This window comes from Cupressus sempervirens, chromosome 7 (assembly GCF_028749045.1).
Source record: "Cupressus sempervirens isolate cs-2001-9-10 chromosome 7, ASM2874904v1, whole genome shotgun sequence".
NCBI classification, from domain to species: Eukaryota; Viridiplantae; Streptophyta; class Pinopsida; order Cupressales; family Cupressaceae; genus Cupressus; species Cupressus sempervirens.
This window is the reverse complement of record NC_143124.1, coordinates 489,816,380-489,835,596: the sequence shown is the minus strand read 5'-3', so window position 1 is coordinate 489,835,596 and position 19,217 is coordinate 489,816,380. Positions and strand designations below refer to the sequence as shown.

Sequence of the window (19,217 nt, the reverse complement as noted above, 5' to 3'; positions counted from 1 at the left end):
AATCATGTCCTTGGGCCCTAGGCAAGCCCATAATAAAATCCATAGAGATGCACTCCCACTTTCTGTCAAGAATAGGAAGTGGCTGTAGGAGCCTTGTTGGATAAGTGTGCTCTTGTTTGTTCTGCTGGTAAACATGAAACTCACGTACATACTGCAAAAACATTAGCCTTAAGTCCCTTCCAAGTGAATCATTCTCGTACTAACTTGTAAGTTTTGAAATACCCAGGATGGCTTGCTGTAGGTGAATTATGGAATGCTCTAAAAATCAACTACTTCACTTTCGATCCTGGGACTAAGTAAATCCTGTTCTTGTAAATGATCAAATCATCTATAATAGTGTATCTGGTGTCGATTGTTGTCCCCTCCACTATAGAAGAGGCCCACATGTCTTTGGCATATTTTGCTACAATCAAGTGTCGCCAATCCTCTGATATCTGAATCATAGAAGTGAGGTGTGGCCTACGAGATAAAGCATCTGCAACAATATTCTCTGTCCCTTTAACATATGTGATATCAAAATCATATGCTTGTAACTTACTCACCCACTTCTGCTAACGAGCATTTAGGTCCCGCTATCCCAAAAAGTGCTTCAAACTATTATGATCAGTTTTAATACAAAATTTGTTGCCCAAAAGATACTATCTAAATTTGGCCAAGGCATGCATGATGGCCAACATCTCCTTATCGTATATACTGAATGATCTCTCAGCTCCTCTGAGTTTCCTACTCTCATAGGCTATAGGATGCTTTTCCTGCATGAGTACAACACCAACTCCCTCTCCAGAAGCATCACATTGAAGCTCAAATGGCTTCGTGAAATTAGGTAATCCTAATACTGAGCATGTAGTCATTATTTTCTTGAAACACATAAACACTCATGTGCCTCCCGAGTCCATACAAATGCCCCTTTCTTCAGCAAATCTATCATGGGAACTGCATGTTGTGAGTAGCCACTAGCAAACCTGCAATAGAATCCACATAGACCAAGGAACCCTCTTAACTGTGTAAGGTTCTCTGGTGGTGGCCAATCAACAATAGCACGGATCTTTTCAGGATCCATTTGCACTCCTTATGCACTAATGATGTGTCCAAGATACAAAAATTCTGTCATCCCCAAGTGACATTTGGACTCCTTGGCATACAAGGACTCGCTCTGTAAAATGCTTAATACTGTCTCCAAGTGCTTTAAATGTTCTTACCATGTCCTGCTATAGATCAAAATATCATAAAAGAACACTAGCACAAATTTCCTCAATTGATGGTGAAAGACCTTGTTCATAGTGGAATGAAAAGTGGCAGGTGCATTAGTCAAACCAAAAGGCATGACTACAAACTCAAAATGCCCATAATGACATCTGAAAGCAATTTTTTCAATATCCCGCTCTTGAACTCTAATCTGGTGATAGCCTAATCTCAAATCAATTTTTGTGAAATAACAAGCCCCATGCAATTCATCTATTAGTTCATCGATGCATGGGATGGGATACTTGTTCTTTATAGTTCTCTTATTCAACACCCTGTAATCAATACACATTCGTAGAGTTTCATCCTTCTTTTTTACCAAAACAAAGGAAGATGCAAAAGGTGACTTACTTGGTCTGATGTGTCCCATTGCTAGCAACTCGTTGATGGTCCTCTCGGTCTCATCTTTGAGTCATTTTGGGTGCTGGTATGGTGTGATCATGATAGGCTCAACACCTTCCTCCAACTCGATAATGTGCTCAATACCTTTGTCTGGTGGCCTGCCAGGTGGAATCTCATTGAATACCTTCCCATACTTGTTTCTCAATTTTTGAATATCTGGATGATATTCAGTCTTATGTTGCTCCCCCTGGGTAGGCATCAAGGCACATATTGCTGCCCACTCTATAGTATTATGCCTGGCTAATCTCTCCAACCGCCTAAATGAGATAGTCCTAACATCACCATTACATATAGCCTTCAACACATGAGTCCTACCATCCACCACGAATCGTATCTCCATATCCTCCAATCTCAAGGTAACCTCCTTCAAAGAATGTAGCCATTGCATCTCAAGTACTATGTCCATGTCACCCATGTTGACAACATGATAGTCTACCTTAAACTCATAGTTGTTCAGGCGCAAAGGTAGAGCTCGCACCATCCTATCACAACGAAGTGTATATCCATTAGCTACCTTAACTCTTAGTCCCTCAAACTCCTTAGTAATGAGTCCACGCCTCTCCACAAATCATGCATCAATGAAATTATGTGTGGCACATGTATCCAATAGAGTAATAATCTTTTGTCTTGCCAAGACTCCTCGAAATATGAAAGATCCCTCTCTTTGAATACTAGACAAATGTGCCTCCTATAAATGTATCTCTGGAGCCTCTTTTTTCTTAGCACTATCTACCTCTTGGTAAGCCTCTACCTCATTAGGATCCTCATCATGGTGCTCTGAGATGTCTTAATCTAAACCTTCATAATAAGACCACATCACTCGGTTAGCCTTCCCCTTAGGCTTCATAGGACAATCATGACCAAACTCATAGGGAATTTTGGAAAAGAAGCATAGCTTCTTCCTACGCAGGTCATTAAGTGTTTCCTTATCCCAAGGTGTAGCTAGCTTGTCTTTTGAGTCACTAACCTTCTCTTTACCCTTGCTGAATTCCCCTTTGTTATCTCTAAATTATGAAGAACTCTTTGAACTAAATTGGTTTGCCGGAGCTGCAAGTTCCATACTGTGGGCTTTCTTCATGGCTTCCTGTAATGTAGGAGGATCAAAGGCCTTTACCCACCCCTTGAGTGGTTCAGTTAATCCCTCTATGAATAAAATGACTAGCCTCCTTTCTGAAATGTCAGGGACCATCACTGCAAGCTTCTGGAAGTCATTGATAAATTGTTCTAAGCCTCTTGACTGTCTCAATTGGGCTAACTCCCAGAAATAAACTTCAAGATTTTTTTTTTATCAAACCTTTCTATCAATCTATCCACAAACTCCTGATAAGTGGTTACTTGATTGTGTTGCAATGTGATCATGCCATGTGTCCACCAATCGTGTGCTACCCCATCTAAGTGCAAAGTGGCATACTTGAGTGCTTCAAATTCTGTCATAGTCTTTAGAGATAGGAAAGTATCCACCTTATGAATCCAAGCACGAGTAGTCATTTTTCCACTGCCATCAAATGTGGGTAATACCAACTTGTTGGTGACCTATTGCAACTCATTGTGTTTATCTACTTGCTTCTGCCTGACAGCTCTATAGTTCAGGTACTTGTCAAATGTCCATCCATCCAATACATATTCTGGTAATGAATCCCACTCATTCCTCATTTGTCAAAGTTCATCTACAATATCTGTTACCATGGCATCAAGTGTGCGTGCTGGAGTTTCTTCTCTAAATGTAGGATGTGTGGGTTTGTTAGTTGTTCCAAACCGTGTCCTATGTTGTGATCCTGCTATGCTCCTGTCATCCTAGTCATTATTATGATTATTCCTCCTAGTTTCCCCATTCAAATGTTGCATCATAAACATCATTGCTTGTGTACTTGCCTCTATTGACTGTAGAAGCCTCTCCTGTTGCTGTAAAGTCTCATCATTTTGTACACTTCTGGATGGACTTTGAGAATGTCTCTCTGCCATATTCTTAGTTATGTTGGTTCCTTTTTAAACTAAATTAAATGGTGGCTGGGTAACCCTATCAGGCTGGAAGAAAATCGCTTTGATACCACTGTAATGGCCCGTACCAGTAGGCCACTAAACAAACCCTAAATTTAATACACCGCTAAAATATATTGCTGAAATAAAAGAAATAATAGTGCCAATGTATTCATTCAATGAAAATCAAATGTTTTTACAAATGATATGTCAATTTTCAGCACTAAAACATTATGACCTGGCACATTACAGATAACCCTAACTGGCTGTATACAATTGAGAACTTATTACAAATACAAACTGAAATGAGAACCTGGATTGATTAGATACTGGAGACTGACTGCTAAAGATGATATGGTGAAAGTGCAACTCCACTGGAAACTCCAAATCAACAATTAAGCACAGATGAAAGGACTGAAATATCCTTCCCACAGCTGCAATAATTCAGGTGATCTCTCACACCCTCAAAATTGGGTACCAATTGCGAGTTTTCATGCTCAATGGCCAATTGTGACTATTTGCAAAAACCCTAGGCTCCACAACGCACATAAGCAAACATCAATAATAAATCTTGATGATAGGCAATGAGCCCTCAATGCCTATTTATTCTTTTTCCCTTGATAGGTCGGCCTCCCTTTTTAATTTTTCTCCGCTTCTTCTAGCAACCTCTAGAAGTTTTTTTTATTTAATTTATAATTGATAACTTTATAATTAATTCCTCCCAAAAAATGGGACATTATAGAAAAATAGCAGGGAGAAGGATAACAGAGCTACTCGAAGGGTTATTACAACCTCTTTGGTAAGTCATCATTTGACAAAGGGTAGATATATGAGAAAAACTTGTATTGATTTGAATCTAAATCGTACTACTTTGAGAAGAGCACTTAGTCAACGAGACAAAATTGATGATCCTCTTCAAAATGAAACATGGGCATTTGGTGGGAGACTTCCACATTTTGATAAGAAGCTATCCGATGATGTGAAGGAAGAAATTACACAATTTTGGCACTCTAACTCATGAGTATCACCCAATGCTAAAGATGTGTTAAAGTTGAGAATTGGCATTAGAGACCGCATGCCACATTTTAAACACTATTTGGAGGTAAGTCAAACTATGTTGTTCAAACAATTTAGAGAGAGTCTTTGAATCTTTGAAGCCATTTTATTGTGTGCCACTCAAAATTCAAAATACATGTTGTTGCAAATATCATGTTCAGTTTTTTATGCACCATGAACTATTACACTCCATCAGTTCTACTTTGCATAGTAAAGAAATGTTGGAGGATTGTGGGGCTAGTGGGCTTCCAAAATCATCAAGAGACTTGCTAGATCAACTTTTATGTCATAGAGTTGATGGTTGTTTCTTTTATAGAAATGCTTTCTTAAATGAGAAGTGTTCAGAATGTGGTGGCTTATCCAAGTTTGACACATGTTTCCATGAGGGGTGCGAACAAGATCTTGTAAAGACAATAGTGAAAAAAATATTGAAGAGTGGGGGTGAGAGCTCTAGATGTGAATTGGTTGGAAAAGATATCAGTGTGGCTAGTTTTATTTTAGATTTCAAGGAATTTTTTTTTTACAAGTATGCAAGACATAGGCATAGGTCTTAGTGGTTGGATCAACAATTTAGAATGTGTAAGAATACTTTTCCCATTGGCACTATTATATCAATTGTTGATTTTGCTGAGAACTACACATTGCAACCTCAAAATGAGACACAATCTCAGTATTACAACTCCATTCAGATTGCTATTTTTGTTCACATAACATATAGACATGCCCTTGATAGTGCGGAAGATAATCGAAAGATTATTAGAGAGTATCATTTTTATATGAGTGATGATAGATCTCACTCTCATGAGTTTGTGCAACATTGTTTCGAGAATTATTTTGATTTCTTACATGAGCATGCAATTGCTATAAATAGACATATCATTTGGTCAGGTAACTGTACAAGTCAATTCAAGAATGTTTTATTTGTTGTGTAAGATGCACGTAGAGAGAGGGGTGCCTCATATTTGGAGTTTTTTTGAGTCTGGCCATGGAAAAGGGGAACATGATGGAGCAGGGGCATGTCTGAAGAGAGCTCTAGTTAAGGAGCAATTGAAGATTTCAACAGTAGAGCTTGTTGATGCTTGTAGAATTGTTGATTAGTGTAGTTTAGCATTATCACAAGGGGGGACTCTTGATTCAGTGGTACGTAGGTTCTTTTGGTTGGTTGAGGAAGGGTCCAAAGCTGATAGATTAGATTGTGCTACAATGAGAGACTCATCAAAAATGCATTCATTCCGGAGCTCTGATTCTAGTACGTGGACCATTTGGACACGACGACCAGCTTATTTTTGTCATAGTTGTTTTCAGTGTGATTGGGATCACTGTGAGTCAAGTGAATGGGTGGACACATGGGCTCCACATTAACTTACTCCATTGTCTATTATACCCTCTATCAGAAATGATGACATGGTAAGTTCACTTGAGCATAACCATCTATCAGATCTACTTTAGCTAGGACATGTCTTTGCATTGGTTGCACCATAAGAGAATGATGAGAAATTTGATTATTGGTTAGCACATTGTGTAAGAGGTAAACAAAAACTTACACGATCGATCACAAATGATGATGGATTCACATATCCTACTAGTTCAGTGGTTGTTGGTGGAACATGGCTGCGAACATACATGCTTAGAAGGAACGAAATTCCTGCATTCAAAGACTATCAGAAGCACAAAATAATTCTCATATATTCGCATCTTATTATAGCAACAAATGTAAAGTTGTTGAAGCATCAAGGAAGACCAAAAGTAAAAGAACTTTTTACTATTGCTAATGCTGATCATGAAGCCCTGTTGGAGACCTAAAACAAAGAGAGGACCCTATTGGAACACTCGACTAGGTATATTTACTTCTTATGTTATTTTCTTCATAATGATTCAATGAACTAATGATTATCCATTTTAATAAAATAAGTTACTAATTTTTTTATGATATTGGAATGTAGGTACATCATAAAGAGTTGGAGGGGGGTGGTATTGGGGAGAATTCCTAAGATTTATGATATATTATGATGTAAAATATGAAGTTTTTTAGTATATGGTTTTTGTAATAATGAAAAAGATAGGTTAAATTAGTTGCACATTCTAATTTGTATTTTGGTAGGTTCTTTGTAAGGAATTATAAGAGGAAGATATTGAAAAAAGTTCTTGCAAATCATATTTGCATGTGATACAAGGCTATAAGGACAATTTTAAGAGCATTTATAACTATATGAAAGATAATTGCTTGCGGATATCTTATTACAAGTTTGGCTTTTTCCTTATTTGACATAAAGCTGACATTATGATTATTAAAACTATTTTTATCAAACTAATCAAATAAGAAAAATCTAGAAAGTACAGATGAAAAATTAGAATACTTGTTTTCTTCCATTTTGCAACCAATCATGGCATTTGAAAGCATAAAGAGTCATAATATTGTATAATGTTTTGAAAGGCTTTCATATTGACAAGTTGTAAAGGACCATGAGATTTGAATTTTAGTAATGGCTAGGTTTGCATAGGGTAAGTGAGTCATTAGATAGGTCCTAATAAGGTTTGATAATAATCTCAAGTCAATTCATAAGTTGAAACATTCAATAAGTCACTTAAAATTTAGCTTATTGCTTTAGAAAATTCAAATCTTGAATGTAACAGCTACATGAGCATTTTGGAGGGAAATAAATTTTATGAAGGAATAGGAAGTGAAACTGACTGGAGGTGGTTGAGGGGGTTATTAATCATCCCTTGAAACTTATAAATAGTGTTTGTACGGACTGTAAGGGCAGTTAGTATGGACTGATTTAGAGTTTTGAATAAAAAATCTTGGATTATAATAGCAATTTGAAGGTTCTTTGGAGTTTCTAATTTCTTTATGATATTCTAATACATTGAGGCATCTTCTAAGATTTGTAAGGAAGTTTAGGACCAAGTTTTGATTTCATTTTTAAGGGTTATTCATCTAACTTGCTGATTGTTAGCTATAGTAGTCCTTTTCATAAGCATTTTGACAATTTTTTCATCTAATAATGGTCATTCCATGAAATGCTTACCTGATTCTTCATGGAATGCCATTTTCCTAACATGTATAATGTCTTCTAACTCTGAAATGATCAACTAACCAGAATAATTGGTTGCCACTAAACATAAAAGGGTGAAAACAAGGGTTGAAAGTGAGGGGATAGTCCTATAGGAAGAGGTTTTCCTTAAAGAGTGCAGTGTTTGTGAGTTGATTCATGTTTATGGTGATGAAACATAGATGTATGAATTTTGAATTAGTCGAAGAAGGCTTGGCACGTGTGGGATTGGTGATGCCCTAGGAACAAGGGTTTTGAGAAGGTGAACTGGGGCTTTTGGGGTTTGGGAACCCATAGAATGAAATTGAGAGTGGATTTGTCTAATTGAAGTCATTTTAGGAGCCTATGCAAAGTTTGGAGTGCAGATCTTAAGTCCTTCTAGTGGTTGCTTTGTAAATGCATTTTTTCTACATTGTTAAAAAATAGAAGTGTGAAAGTTCATTGATATTTTCCTAAGGAAGGCTATCTAATTCTTATATATGTTTTGTGAAAGGATAAAGTGTATCCAAAACATTCATTTATTCAAAGATTCTTTTGGAAAAAACAAAAGTTATCCACCTATTTGTCTTGCTGCTGTCACATAATTGTAAAGTTGCATAGACAACATTTTGGCATGTTGTGAATTTTGGCTTGAAAAGTATTGAAACTCAAGGGTAAGTATTGGAACATGGTGAATATGTCAAAAAAGACTCATTGAAGCCTTAAAACCTCCTAGAGTTGACCATTTGTGAGATTTGACCATCAGGACCTAGAAGGGTCACTTGGCACATTGTTACAAATTTGGTCATTTTAGGTTGTTACTTGGGTCCATCACCTTATCCTCTGCATCACTTGTATATTGTCAACATTTGGGACTGAAGCAACATGTTGCATTTGATGTTCTCCATAATCATCTTTATGTTCAAGTGCATCATGGTTCATAGTGTTTCTCCTTTTTGTTGGTTCATCATGGTTACCATGCATATGCCAACTCTTCCTCCATTGGTTACCATGCTTAGAATCATTGGGAAAATTGCATATACTCTGAATTTTTAGTAGCAAGGTTCTCACAAAAAACTTTTACAATACTATAAAAATAATCATCTAAGCTTTGGTTAGCTACCATCTCCAAATGAGCTATTCATTAATATGGTGATTTAACATCATTCTAATATGTTGAGCTCTTAGGCCCACCCCTTGATACAAGAGTAAAATCGATAAGAATTTCTTTGCATGCAGTCTCAAGCCTCCCCAAATGAACTAGTCATTGCCAAGGTGGTTCAACATCACCCATTAGTCTTGAACCCTTAGGGCCACCCTTCCAACTAAGAGGAAAACTGGTTCTTAGTCCAATAACATTAATGAAATACAGGGAACGCTAGTGCAAAACACCTAATCATTTTTCTTTTCTTGATGTAATAAGGTCTAGGGATAGATCTAATGATCTCCCTGTGACCATCCACATTTGTAATGGACACAAGACCCCATGGTGAAACTATAAGCCTTGGCCATCAATTGGTCCAATAAAGTGGATTTTTGATAAATTCCATTCTTTTTAGGTAAGTCTAGATGTTTAGAACATTATTAGGGTCCCTAGGAGTTTGTAGAGTCCATTTGCAATCAAATTTGCAATAAAACTTGTCTTAGCACAAAAATTGCCAATTTTCTTGATAGCTTTTCAAAATCTAACTCCTAACGGCTAGAACTGTTTGAATCATCAGTGCCATTAGCTTCGAGTGGGCAGTGAACCCTGGTGACACCCTTTTTCTGGTCACAAAGACCATCCATCGTCTGTGGCCACCTCGAACCGAGGAGTCCCCAAAGTTCTCTAAGTGCATTTTGAGGTCGATCTTTTGAGGGTCATAACTCAGAGCTCATGAGGGTTATCAATGAACTGTCAAATGCTACAGGACGGTGATGTTAAGGCTTAAAATAACCTATCTCATTTTCAAGAGATCACATTCCGTTTGGATTCGGCACAATGATCTTGCTCGATGCCAAAACTCACAATGTGCCTCAATTCATAGGTGCAGCACAACATAACTTTGAAACCGCTGATCTTGGCATTGAATCGTCAGTGCCATTAGCTCCAGGTGGGTGGGTGAACCCTAGTCACACCCTTTTTCCAGTCACGAAGACCATCCATCATTCGCAGCCACCTTGTACTGAGGAGTCTCCAAGGTACTATAAGTGCATTTCGAGGTCGATCTTTCGAGGGTCATAACTTAGAGCTCGTGAGGACTATCGATGAACTGTCAAATGCTACAGGATGGTGATGCTGAGACCTAAAATTACCTATCTCATTTTTGAGAGATCACATTCCGTTTGGATTCAGCACAATGATCTCGCTCGATGCCAAAACTCGCAGTGTGCCTCAGTTCATAGGTGCACCACAACGCAACTTTGAAACCGTTGATCTTGGCATCGAATCATCAAGGCCATTAGCTCTAGGTGGGTGGGTGAACCCTAGTGACACCCTTGTTCCAGCCACGATGACCATCCATCGTCCGTGGCCACCCCGTACTGAGGAGTCCCCAAGGTTCTCTAAGTGCATTTTGAGGTCAATCTTCCGAGGGTCATAACTCAGAGCTCGTGAGGGCTATCGATGAAATGTTGAATGCTATAGGACGATGATGTTGAGGCCTAAAATAAACTATCTCATTTTTGAGAGATCACATTCTGTTTGGGTTTGGCACAATGATCTCGCTCAATGACAAAACTCGCAGTGTGCCTCAGTTCATAGGTGCACCACAGCATAACTTTGAAACTGCTGATCTTGGCATTGAATCGTTAGCGCCATTAGCTTCGGGTGGGTGGGTGAACCCTAGTCACACCCTTGTTCCAACCACGAAGACCATCCATCATCTGCGGCCACCCCATACCGAGGAGTCTCCAAGGTGATCTAAGTGCATTTCGAAGTCGATATTCTGAGGGTCATAACTTGGAGCTCGTGAGGACTATCGATGTACTACTGAATGCTACAGGATGGTGATGCTGAGACCTAAAATGACCTATCTAATTTTTGAGAGATCACATTCTATTTGGATTCAACACAATGATCTCGCTCGATGCCAAAAATCGTAGTGCGCCTCAGTTCATAGGTGCATCGTAGCGCAACTTTGAAATCCCTGATCTTGGCATTGAATCATCAGTGCCATTAGCTTCAAGTGGGTGAGTGAACTCTAGTGACATCCTTTTTCTAGCCACGAAGACCATCCATCATCTGTGGCCACCCCGTACCGAGGAGTTCCCAAGGTTCTCTAAGTGCATTTTGAGGTCAATCTTTCCAGGGTCATAATTCGGAGCTCGTGAAGGTTATCGATGAACTATCAAATTCTACAGGATGGTGATGTTGAGGCCTAAAATAACCTATCTCATTTTTGAGAGATCACATTTCGTTTGGATTCGGCACAACGATCTCACTCGATGCCAAAACTCGCAGTGTGCCTCAGTTCATAGGTGCACCACAGCGTAACTTGGAAACTGATGATCTTGGCATCGAATTGTTAGTGCCATTAGCTCTAAATGGGCGGGTGAACCCTAGTCACACCCTTGTTCCAGCCACAGAGACCATCCATCATCTACGGCCACCCTGTATCGAGGAGTCTCCAAGGTGCTTTAAGTGCATTTCAAGGTCGATCTTCCGAGGGTCATAACTTGGAGCTCGTGAGGACTATCAATCAATTTTCAAATGCTATAGGATGGTGATGCTGAGACATAAAATAACCCATCTCATTTTCAATTGATCACATTCTGTTTGGATTCGGCACAATGATCTCGCTCGATGCCAAAACTTGTAGTGTGCCTCAGTTCATAGGTGCACCACAATGCAACTTTGAAACTGGTGATCTTGGCATCGAATTGTCAGTGCCATTAGCTCTGGGTGGGTGAGTGAACCCTAGTGACACCCTTGTTCTAGCCATGGAGACCATCCATCGTCCGCAACCACCTCGTACTGAGGAGTCCCCAAGGTTCTCTAAGTGCATTTTGAGGTCAATCTTTCGAGGGTCATAACTCAGAGCTCATGAGGGCTATCAATGAACTATCAAATGCTACACGATGGTGATGCTGAGGCCTAAAATAACCTATCTCATTTTCAAGAGATCACATTCCGTTTGGATTTGGCACATTGATCTGGAACACTGAAGGAGGAGGCATACTCAATCGACAAATATGAGCTATCTGCTTTGCCAGACGTAAAGAAATCTTCCCAATTCCATCTGAATATTAGTAGTTGATACCATCTATACGAACGTAACTATCAAAAATAAGGGAAACTTCATGATCTCAAACATTTAATATTTACCTCAAAGAGTTAGATGGTTGCCCCATTTTCGTGGCATGTATGGTTAAATCATTTTTACAGTGGAAATCTCGCATCCATTTTCTGATGGGCTCGGCAGTAACTTCATCATTTGAGGCAAACATCTAGACTAAATTTTCCCTCAATTGACTGGCCAAGAAGCTAAGGAATTCAAACCTTTTGTTGGCTATTGTAATGCCTTCCTTCAAAATTGACAATATTCTATCATATACTTGTGATCTTTGTGGTCTTGCATTAAAACCATATTCAGTTTTTGTAGTCAAAGCAATTGAATGAAGCTTATTAAAGTCCTCCTCCACAAAAGAGACTTTGAGGAAATCATCAACATACTTTGAAAAATGCCTTGTCACTCGACTTGAAATATTCAAGTCGGGGCCCAAAAAGTAGACCCTAGTTAGAGTAACTGGGGCCCAATGGAATTTCAATGTGTCATTACGTCTAGAAATTGTTAGAGACTTCAACTAATTTTGACTAGTTTGCAGCTTCTTTACTTGATTTTGAAGCCATGTTTTTGGGTCAAAACATGTCGACTTCAATTTATGCAGTTATATTAAGGCCAGACATATGTGCAAAGCTGATTTCTTCTCATTATTTAACAAATCAAAAAAGTGACAATTTAGTGTTGGGCAACTGAGTATCCCATGATGAATAAGAGAGTTGATTTGAAATAGTATCTCATAAGATAGATTAACACCCTCTGGAACATTAACAGTTGGAACCATACGTGGAAAGGGAGAAAATGAAATGCCATTTTCTAGAATAAGTTGCTTTGTCATTGCTCTATGCAGAGGCAAGCTTTCAATGATTTTAGTAAGCTCGATACCATCAGGAAGTTTCAGACAAAATGCATTTGACTATTCAATGTTACAAAATGCTAAGAAATCTGTTGTCCTACACCAGATAATCTCAATGTCCTCTTTGCATAATTTGTAAGGATCCTGGTTAACTATCAAACATGATCTCTACACTGCAACCTTCTTAAAAATTCTTGGACCAAACTGCCATTGCGAAAAAAATAAATAACATCACATGTTAACTTTATTAGCATTCTACTCCAAGTCTGCAAGCACCATAATATTTTTTATAAAAAGACAATTGCGTGTGAAATAGGAGGTGAATTTAAAACCTTGTCTGAGCAGCAAAATTTGATATCCCTTAGAAATTGTATACCTTTTTTTATAGTTTGTGATAGCAATTGCCTTTTCCTCATTGAAAAAATGCTTAGTTATCAAAGGTGGGTGTGATAGAAAGTTAGCATGTAAGTATGCTTAGAAAAGGGTTAAGCAACAAACAATAAGTAAGAAGGCTGAGGTGCTTCTTCAAGAATCTAGCATCATGTGTTAGTATTTAATGTTACAAAAATTACTTATATGTCTTCTATTCCTATTATTATCTGTATAAGTCACACATCTTTTTTATGTTATTACAGTTTAGTTTAAAAGACAAAATATATGTTAAAAGCATTTGGTTAGCTCAACCACTCAGAATAAGACTTTTCTAGTGCCAGGGATGTTGAGAATAAATATTGAATTCATATGATATTAATTTTTAAATGGGTTAGTGAACTGACTGATTTTGATCTTGAAATTTTTATGGTTAAATAGGTTTTGAGTTAGAGTAGTGCAAGGATGGAGATTTTTAAGAAGTTTTGTCATCTATATTAGCATTACCAGAATGCAATAAGTGCTAAATAGACCATACATTCTTATAAGTCATAAATCTATACAAACCACTACTTATATAATATGAATCAATAATACAAATTTGAACTATAATATACCATTTATTAATAATTAACATATCAAAATAGACCAGTTTATCCATAAACAAAGTACTCAAATATATATATCAAAATACATAGATCCATATACAAAATGTGGTTGATCATGCCATCAGAATGTGTATAATATCAATGTTTAGAAATATACAATGTGGCATATTCCATCTCAAAATGTCTCATGATGCATCCTACGACAACTATAATATCCTAGGGTGTTGGTGGATGATCAAAATGTAGCCTCTTCACTGCACTAGGTGGATCAAATGCATCCTACATAAACAAAAATGGAAAACCCAAAGTTAGACTACTAAATTTATATGATTCTTTGTATCTAACATTGAATTACTCAAATGCATAATAATATTTTTTGTAATGAAGATTTATACTATCAAAATTTTATAATAAATACCTCTCTCATCGACCTCCTGCGCTGGTCAGGAGTCCTCTCATATGCCCTCGGCAATGCTTCTACCTCTCTGATTGTGGGTTGTATATGTTCAAATATGTTTGCTAGATGAATCTACAATTTAAAATATAACATTATAATTCATAGCATGCTAAATTTATAACATATTTAATCATAAATTCAAACTACAACTTACTATTGTAGGCTCCTCCTTAGGAAAGAGTGGTCATGTCATCAAATCTACATAACTCTCCCGTCGGACCTCATGTGCACTAGGAGTCTCCTATGAGATACAAAATAGTAGTTGTTAATATCATGGAAATCAATTTTGAATTTATTAATGAAGATAAGGATAATAAAAAATAAATGATACTTATACATACAATGGGGCTTTCAATGCAAATGGAAATCCTTGATGGTCTACGATGCAAAATCTGTACATGCTCATCGCCAATAGCCACGCCCTATATAAAATAAAGAATGTAATTAAATGGGATTACCACAAACATGTTACAAGAATGCATCGATATTTAATCAAATAGAAAGCACCTAATTACCTTTCCTTTGTCAATGCGCGCTAGCTCACCCCCTGCACTTTGTGCCCCTAGGATAGGTGGTACCTGCAAGATAAAAGAAAGTTTAGCAACCATATATGCTACAATATCAAATAGAAAAAAAATGCAAACACAACATAATGTACCGTAGATGTCTCAAGGCCAAATGAAATGGCCGAGAGCATGGCATCATCAATCTGTCTGAGCTCCTCCTCGGTCATCAACTAAACATGAATGAAGATCACATACATATAAAAGTCAATATGGCTTAAAAATTAAAATTACTCTATTATAAAAATTAACTTTAAATCGCATGTCATAACAAAAAAATGTATACATGTACCAACACCGAAGGAGTCCATGCCTCTACATTCCCCTCGTCTCTCACATCAGGGTCTGTAGCCTCTACACGTGTGTCTGGTGTATCCTCATCTAATACAAAATGATACTCAGGAAGATCACCTATGGGACCCAGACAAATATTCTTGCATGTAATGCAAGTGTGAGACACACAAACGTGTGATGAGCTAGCCGATGATGAACTGGCACCAACATCATCAACACGAGGAGGCAAGACTGACCTAGCCTGAGATATCATTAGGCTACTCAACCTATGAATGACTCTGATGGTCTGAGAGCTAGCCTCTGTCATAATATCTAGATGCTGCACTTGAGGAGGAGGGGAGATATCAATGGGGGGGGGGACAAAAGTGCTAGCTTTATTCCACTAGGAAGAGGGTCTATCTTGAGGAGCTCCTAGTCCTAAGCCCATGTTGGGCTTCATGCTCCAATATTTCACTTTAAGTTTCAACACAAATTCTGCATATAATTTTCTAAGGAAATAAAATGGTATGTCTAAATTGCCATGTGGAGGGATATCAAAGACCATCCACCAACAATCCCAAAAGTTTGCACGTATGGCATCATTTGTGCACCATTTAATCGATAGTTTGGATTTTTTTGGGTCGACTGGTAAACCTATTTTCGGGTTTGTAAAAAGGCTAGCCAAATCATCTTTGGTTATGTTGAGGGCCACAACCTCATCATAGTCCAAACCATCATCAAACATCTCGTGCATTTCATCACGCCAATGAAGATCGACATTTTGTTGGTTCGTAAGGGTTTCAATGTTATCCACTATGGTGTTTAACGTGGATAACATAGGAGCCAATGCCGGTACATTATTATATGTTCTATGCAAACCTCTCAACTCGGTGAGATTTTCATTTATCAAATCCTCGATTCGAGGAGGGTTTTGAGGGGGTAGAAGATCATTTGGTGGACAGTTTTGTGGGGGTACTAGATTGTTTGGTGGGGGGTTACGAAGAATATTATTCCCTGCCTCAGTGTCATCATTCTGATCAGCCATTCCTATTGAATTGCAAAACGTAATATATATTTAAAAAAAAATCTTAATTTTAACCATTTTTTTCATAAAAACCCTAGATTCAACTAAAACAAACAAAATCATACTAAAATCTGTTGAATTTAGGTTAAAAATGAGTTAAAAAAACTATAAAAAAAACTTTGATATCCGATATCCAATTACGGTGCAATTACTGGCCTCCAAATATGCGAAATAAGGGCTCGCGGGTCTGATTTTCTTTATGTAATGTTACAGATATCGGATATCCGATTCAATATCGGATATCCAATACAAACGACATATTATATTTTATATAAGATATAACATATATAACATATAACATGTATCTTATATTTTATATGATATTTTATACATAATATATTACATTATATTTTATATTATATTATATTATATTTTATATTTATTATATTACATTAATATATATTATAATATAAAATAAAATCTTATATTATTATATTATTATCATATAATATTATTATTATATTATATAATAATAATATTATTCTATTATATTATATAATAATAATATTATTCTATTATATTATTATAATGTATTATATTATATTATATTATATTATTATACTTTTTTATTATATATTATATTATAATATATTACTTTTTTATTATTATATTATATTATATATATATATATATATATTATATTACATTACTATATATTATAATATTAAATATTATATTATATTATTATAATATAATACATTATAATATAATATTATTATTATAGTATAATATTATACTATTATAATATAATAATAATAATATTATTATTATTATATTATAGTATAATAATAATAATTATTATAATATTATATTATATAATATTAAATAATATATTATACTATGATAATATAATATTTTTATATTATTATAATATAATAATAATAATGTTATAAGCCATTGATTATTGGATATTCGATATATGATCAGATATCCGATGTCAAATCGGATATCTAATAAAGCTCGGCCTTTTCTTCCAGGTTTGGTACCTAGATAGGTGGAAAAAAGTCAGAGCGAATTTTGAAGCGCTTGTAGATGTCTTCAAACTCTATTTTTTTTCACATCGCCACTTTTTGGCACACCATGATCCTGCACATACCCTTATATTATAGTATAATAATAATTATTATATTATAATATTATATAATATATTATACTATTATAATATAATATAATTATATTATACAATTATAATAAAATAATAATAATATTATAGTATAGTATAATTATAATTATTATATTATAATATAATATATTATACTATTATATAATATAATATTATATAATATATTATACTATACTATACTATACTATACTATTATATTATACTATTATATTATATCATATTATAATATAATATTATATTATATTATACTAAATTATATTATATTATACTATTATATTATACTATACTATTATATTATATTTTACTTATATTAATATTTGTGAATGATTTTCAAAATATAAATATATTAATCTTCATAAATAATATAATATATATTTATTATTTTATAATTATATAATGTAATAACTAATTTATTATTTCATGTATATTTCATATTATATATTTTTGAGTGTTATCAGGTATCCGATATCAAATCGGATATTTGATAATGGTTGGGCCTTACTTTCCAGGTTTGGTTTCTGTATAGGTGAAAAAAAATCAGAGTGGATTTTGAAGTGCTTTTAGACATTTTCAAACTCTATTTTTTTCACATCGCCACTTTTTGGCACACCAATATATATATATATATATTATATATTTGTGACAAATAATTTATAAAAGTAATTTACTAGTAATACAAAGATACTAATAAACTATGTATATATATAATATTTGTTACAAATAATATATAAAATTGACTTAATATTACAACTATATTTTATAAAATATTCTACATTCAATTTTCAATTCATGTTTTTATAGTAATATGAAGATACTAATTCTTAATATTACCCTTACCATAACTCTTATCTATTTTTTAACATAAGAACGATGCAAGACCTAACCATATCAATAACCAAAAGCTTGACCCAAATCTAATTAATTAACTCAATGTGTGCCATTGAAAGTGTTTGAGGATTTTTTTTCTTCTTCCAGAATTCACTTTTAAGTGAGAAAATTAAAGTTTAAAGTTTAATTTCATTAATACAGAGGTGTTAAATATTAATGGAATCCTTCAATCATCAATTTCAATTTCATTGACCATTGTAAACAGTCTGCACATAAAACCGACAAGGCAATTGACTATCAATTTAATGGTGATCATGTATTGCTTAATATTTATGATGAGAAACCTTACTTACTATTGTGAGTGTTTATGTCTCATATTTCAATGAGAACTCCAGCTTGTGAAATTATAAACACATTCTTACGTCCTTTCAAGCTGTATTATTATCACACAAAAAAGTTTATAGAGTAGGCAAGCAAAACATGCCTTAAAGGGAGATTTAATTTAAGACCGAACAAAACTATTATTTGAGTTCAAGATATCTGCCAAAACTTTGTTAATCCAAATCAAACACTTTAATTTGTAATCCTATCTGAAATGGAAAATTAGAGTTGACAAAAATGTTGAATATTGCTGAAAAATAATCAGTCAGGATCATTGACTTGAATAATTATTATAAATAGACAACATGTATAGTGTGAAGCAATCAGTTTTTTTCATTGACATAGGCAAATCCCCAGTGAAATCCATGGAGACCAACTGCCATCTAATGTAAATGCACACGCTGCAAGTATTTTTCATCATAAGCTCTGTTTGTCACTTGATGAAGTTGTCATCAAGCTTTCTATCTCACTGTTTTCAGTTGTTTGTTACGGAAAAAAGCTTCAATGTTTAAGAACCAGTAATGCCCCCAAATTTAAGGTCCATACAAGGAGTACCCACATATTCTCAATTATTCATTGAAAGATAGAAAGATTATACATGAATTAACAATATAGAAAACTTCCTTGAAAATGCAAGTTGTTTCAATCATTCGACCATGTTGTAGCAGTTCTAGAAAGTGGACAGTCATTAGCTCTGCTATATC

The 19,217-nt window shown here is 35.2% G+C and overlaps 1 pseudogene; it reads right to left on the bottom strand.

The window, feature by feature from the left end:
• The window catches only part of LOC149547686 (RNA-dependent RNA polymerase 2-like), a 137,698-nt pseudogene that overhangs the window by 27,284 nt on the left and 91,197 nt on the right, over positions 1-19,217 (bottom strand).